General features: G+C 42.0%; 1 long non-coding RNA gene across 1 annotated transcript; it reads left to right on the top strand.

The window, feature by feature from the left end:
• The first annotated feature begins 1019 nt into the window (after positions 1-1019).
• LOC134485843 (uncharacterized) lies at positions 1020-3672 on the top strand. Its single transcript, XR_010064096.1, has 2 exons — positions 1020-1343; positions 3558-3672. It is a non-coding gene; the product is annotated as an uncharacterized LOC134485843 (long non-coding RNA).
• The last annotated feature ends 2200 nt before the right edge of the window (positions 3673-5872 follow it).

Below are 5872 nucleotides of genomic sequence, written 5' to 3' on the forward strand. Positions count from 1 at the left end.
TTGGGCTACATAGTGAATTCAAGTCAACTATAGGCTGTATAGCAAGATTTGGTCTCAAATCAAAGCTACAATATAAAAAGATAGAAACAGAACATTTTCATGGCCTAGCGTTTGGGTGTCATTTCTATACATTGATTATACAAGACAGCACCATTAGTGTGAAAGGTTGACAATACTGAGAGAGAAAAGGATAGCTAGGGTTTTTTGGAAGTCTTATTATTTTCACTCTGAGTATTAATAAAAATATTTATATAAAATGCTTTTAAAACAAATATATTTAAGAAAAACATTAATAAATCAATAACAGTTATAATATGCCAGGATCAGAAAGAAATGGATAACAACCAGATTATGTGGCCTTTGAGACCAGTACCATAAGGTTATAATGCTTTTCTTACTTCATACAGTAAATTAGTGACTGAAGCAGGCTTAGATCTGGTTCCTCTGGCTTCTGCTTTGGGGCTTGTAACAAATAGGCTGTCCTGGAATTCAGTGTCCATTCCAACCTCTCTCTTACTGCAGACTCTGGAGACACTATGCTCCTGATTCCCCTCCCCTCCCTTCCCTTCCCCTCCTTTTCCCTCTTCCTCTTTCCCCTCCTTTCCTCATCTTTCTCTCCCTTGTCTTTTCTTGTCTCTCTGCCTCCTATCACAGAATGGCACAGCAAGAAGATCCTGGAAGAATGCTGGTACTTGGATCTTGAATCTTCTGGCCTCTATAACTATGAGAAATAAGTTTATTTTCTTTATAAATTACTCAATCTTCTGTACTGTAGTGGCACCAACAGACTAAAACAGCAGCCGCGGTGGAGTAGGCTCATTCAGGGCAGAAGCACCTGAAGTCTTTCTGCTCTGGTCACTGAAGTGGTGAAGGCCAAGCTTGGGGGCACAGAGGAGTTATCGTGAATCTTGCAGAACCAACATGACTTTAAGGCTCAGGATTATAGCAGTGGTTCCATATCTTTAAGAGCAAATTAACTGATGTGTTCCTAAAACCAAGCATTCCAGTGGTGACCTCATAGTCAGCAGGCTAAGTGAGAGTGAGAGAACCTGATTGGCACTCCCAGCTAGGTCTCACTGTCACTGGGAACTAGCCTGGCTCTGGGAGGTGGACTATAGTCTTCTGTTTTACAAGAGCAAGTTCCTAAAGTGACAGATTGGCCAGGGTTTTTCTGTTGACCATAACAGATCAAGACATAAACAAGAGCCCTCTGAGTCATGTCTGACCAAAGGTGAAAACCTGAACATCACCCAGACCACAAAAATGGCCAAACATCCTTTCTTGCTCATCTGAGAGAGTTCTGGTTCATGTCCAGTTAGAACCGCAGCCTCCTCCTTTTCTAGGTAAGCTTTACTTAGGTACCTGGTTATAGGCTCACCTCCCCGGCAGCACCCAACCCAGACAAAAGCCCCATTTCCTTCACCTCTCTCCACATCGCTGACCACAAGACTCTGAACCTCCTCTTTCCTAGAGGGTTCCTCGGGGCTCCCCATGATTTGTGGTTTCTTTCCCTGAGAAAAACGATGATTTGCAGCTCCATTTTCAGATGGACTTTTGCTGAAAGATATTAAACCACAGTACCTTGATTGAAAACCTTGGGCCTTTTCAATGTTCAATGTTTATTTACAGTAGTTACAGCCTATGTGTAACTGAACAATTTTGTACCATGTATTTATTGTGTGTGCTACTTCATAAAAAGTAAATGTGCTATGAGACCTGTTTTATGTCTCCTGAAACAGCTATTGGGTGTATGAAAAAGAAAGAAAGAAAGAATGGAAGGAAGGAAGGAAGGAAGGAAGGAAGGAAGGAGGAAGAAAAGAAGGACAGTAATAAATGAAGGAGAAATTATAAGCACACGGGGTATTAAAAGTTAGAGACAACCCTGACATTTATATACAACACTGACAACCAGCTACCTGAACTACAAAGTGGGTATTTTAATTCCTACTCTGTAGATGAGGAAATGACACTTGCAACGCCTACATTAAGCCTAGATTGGCAGAGGCTTCTCACTTACAGGCTAGTACTGCCTCCAACCCCAAGTGGCTGAAGGCAAGCTGTTCACACAAGAGAAGTAAAAATAACCGGATATTCTGAAGAAAAACAAAATGCCAGGCTGGAGAGATGCCCCAGCAGTTAAAGGGCTTTCCGTGCAAGCAGGAGGACCAGACCTCAGATCGCCAGCCCTCGTGTGGCTGCTGAGAGAGTACGGCAACCCACCTGTAATTCCATCTTGGAAAGTCTAGGCAAGGGGTACCCAGACTTCCAACCCCTCCTTTAGCCTGCCTCCCAGCAAACTTGCTAGCAAGATTAGATGTTTGGTGAAATTTAGACTTGGTTGAGAGACCCTGCCTCATTGAATGAGGTACAAGAGTTTTGAGGAAGAATCTTGACATCAACTGTGGGCCGCTATGTATGAACATTTTCGTGCATACATCTTCACATGCATCTGCACACACACACACACACACACACACACACACACACACACACACGCACACATGTATTCATGTACTCACATACATACATGCACACATATCACACACATGTATCCCAGATTTTCTAAGTACAAGGTCTTTCACCATAGTACTGTCAGACTAAGAAATGGGATATGTTAACAATGCTCAATGAGAATCTGTTATGAAGAAATATTTGAGAAATCCTTGACTGGGGGCATTCTTTATTTAAAGATAGAAGATGTATCACACAGGTAGTGGGTTGTTGTTTTGTTTTGTGCTATACTCTATCCTGGGAAATAAACGAAATCAGTGAAACAAAGATATAAATGAGTTATGTGGAAGTCTATGAGCATCTCTTCGGAAAGGTAACTTTCATATGAAAGTTAAAGATAGGACAGGCAATGTCCTGTCTGCTGTTTAGTAGTAAAGAGAGGAAAGGGGTTTCCTGGAGGGAGGAATGCCTTCTTCTGTACACTGCATGGGTGCACAGTGAATGGACATTTCCTACAGATGGGCTGCATTAGAAGAAGGGGTATTTGGTTTTGTTTTTGGTTTTTTGGGGTTTTTTTGTTTTGTTTTGTTTTGTTTTGTTTCGTTTTTGTTGTTGTTTGGTTTGTTTGCTTTGTTGTTGTTGTTTTGGTTTTGGTTTTGCTTAGACAAGAAAAATCAAATTGTCAAACCTGACAATGGTGGCACATGCCTTTAATCCCAGCATTTGGGAGGGAGAGGCAGGCAGATCTCTCAGTTCAAAGTCTACAGAATGAGTTCCAGGATGGCCATGGCTACACAGATAAACCTTGAGACATAAAAATAAAAAATAAGAAAAATAAAAATCAGACTAATTATCAACATGGGTACAGGTTTTTAACAGTAGCAGACTTAAAACGGTCCCATTTCTAATAAAGGAAAGAAGTAAAGAAGATTTGAACAAGGAAAATGTCCAGCTATAGTATAGGTGCTTGATATATTTAAATTTGGTTTTGCAGTCTCACCTGTACAAAGGAAGACAGGAAACTTAGTTGAGGAAATAAAATGACTTTCAAGTCCCTAACTTTCCCTTATTTACTTAATTTCGCCTTTCTATATTCTTTGAAATAGTTTGTGAAAGACTAGACTGGAACCATGCCCCCCTCTAGGGGAAGACGGAAGGACCTGGACCGGCCTGATCATTTCCTGGAAAGATTGACTCCGACGAGTTGAACAAGGATTGGTGTTGAGCTGCTCAGTGTTCCTATTTGGTCATTTTTTTTTCCTGTAGGAAAAGCTCAGAAAGGAGCGTCATTAACCCTTGACTTTATCTTTGTCATTCTGTAACAACCTTGGTTCACGGGATGCAGATGGAATTCAACAGAATGAGTGTCGGGAACAGTCAGCATCTTTCAAGTTGGTCAGTTGAATGAATGAATGAAGAAGCTGGAGGAATATTAGACCCTCTCCGACTTTCCCTTTTTATACATTCATATTGTTTTCCTCTGGGAAAATATGGCCACTGACTGACAGTAAGGCTTACATCAGCTGCTAAAGGGCAAAATTGTCTAAAGCTGAGGTCTTTCTGATCCAGGTAGAAGAACCCTACGGGCATACTAAGCCTGCCAGAATTGGGGTCTCTGTCTCCAGGCTGGTCAGCAGTGGGTCAGTGTGGTAAGTTCACGTAGGAACGCCTGAGTTGCCAAACTATGGCGGGTGTGAGGCCAGGCATGGGAGTTAGAGAATCTAATTACCTAGGGCTCTGTCATCAGCCTGCAGAGAGGGATGTTGTTAGAGATGGGCCTTAGGAAACATGTTTGTGTCTCTGTTGGTTTGCTGGAACTGTCATAACAAAGGTCCCAGAAGGGAGCAATAAGTGACTTACACACAGAATGGTTTCGTTGCCTTTCTGCAGTTTGAAAGTCCAAGACTGGGGCGTCAGTGTACTGGCTTCCTTTGAGGCCTCCCTCTTTGACTTCTTGGCTTCAACGCAGTTTTGTTTCTGTCCCTGTCTGTATCTTAGTCCCTTTCTATAAGAGCACAAATCAGATCAGATTAGTGTCTAAGTCTAGCAATCATTTTCACTTAAGGACCCTTAATCCCCAAATCACAGTTCTGAGGTACTAGGGGGTTAGGATTTCAACTTGTGCACTTGGGCTGGGTAAGTTTATCTCACTAGTATCCAATGAGAGCATTGTCAAATGTGTTCATTACACTGTGCTTTCAACGTTTTCTGACTCAGACATCTGAAAAAAATGGTGGCTACATTTTAAAGATTGTCACTGTGGTTTACCCAGATTATCCTGTTTCCCCGTTCTTCCTGACTTTTCTAAGACTTATTAGCTAATGTGCAACCCGGTGAGGACACATGTGTAGAAACTGCAGCTGCATTTCATGTTACTGCCTTTTATGTTTCCCATTTGCAGGTTGCCTAACTGTGTGCTATGAGTCTTCGTGTACCATATACATATTCTTTATAGATTAAAGGGGAATATTAATGGTATGGTAGATAATAATTTGTCTATTATATTACATTAGTGGAGGACATTTTGAGGGAAAGCAGAAATAGCTCAGATGCTAATAATAAATGTGTTTTTGCAATGCATCACTTCAAATCATTTTGGGGAAGAAGCGGTGTCTACAGACGCTGTATAAATGAGGAAAAACAGGATTAGTCACAAAATATTTTTAAAGCCAACAGTAGCTAGAAAAAGAAAAATCAATGCCCAAATTAGCACAAACTGGTTTAAAAAATAAGCATGTCTAAATTGATTTTTCCATATATTTGCCTTAGACAAAGTATGGGAGGAAGTGGACCTTTGCCAGACCTAAAGCATTTCTCTGAGCTCTATCAGCTTCTATTAATGGGCAATGACGCCATGTTGGCTCCCAGCCAGGCCCCGGTGCACTTAAGACTGATTGGATAGAAGCAGGCATTGCATCAAACAATGCAGAACTACAAGGAGTGTTGAGAAATGGGTCTGGAGAGCTGGCTTCCCATGACAATGAAGAACTCATGGCACCCGTGAGGTGACCTTTTGGTCAGAGTCAACTGACCAACACTGAGGATGAACAAACTCCCCTGAGCTGCCAAGTCACAGAAACCTTAGCATTATGAGCAGCCAGGGTGGAAATTAACCCCACGCCCTGGAAGCCATTAGTTTTGTCTCCTTCAGTCAGAGCAGCAGACTCGCAAATGCCTTTACAAAGATGTATTGGCCTATTTCTGAATTCTCTGCTTTACGAGTTGTACCAAATTGCACTCGGTCATTCGTCCTAGCAGGGATTCCAAAATGGCATTCTAAAGAGAATCTAGAGAGAGCCCCCAAGAGTGTGCTAGTATGGTAATATCCTGCTCTCAAGCTGCTGTGCACAGATGCTATGACATCCTCTCCCCCAGGCTAGGGCAAAGGAGACAGGGTGGATGAGGCGGAGTGGGGAGGGTG

Source organism: Rattus norvegicus, chromosome 2, assembly GCF_036323735.1.
Source record: "Rattus norvegicus strain BN/NHsdMcwi chromosome 2, GRCr8, whole genome shotgun sequence".
NCBI classification, from domain to species: Eukaryota; Metazoa; Chordata; class Mammalia; order Rodentia; family Muridae; genus Rattus; species Rattus norvegicus.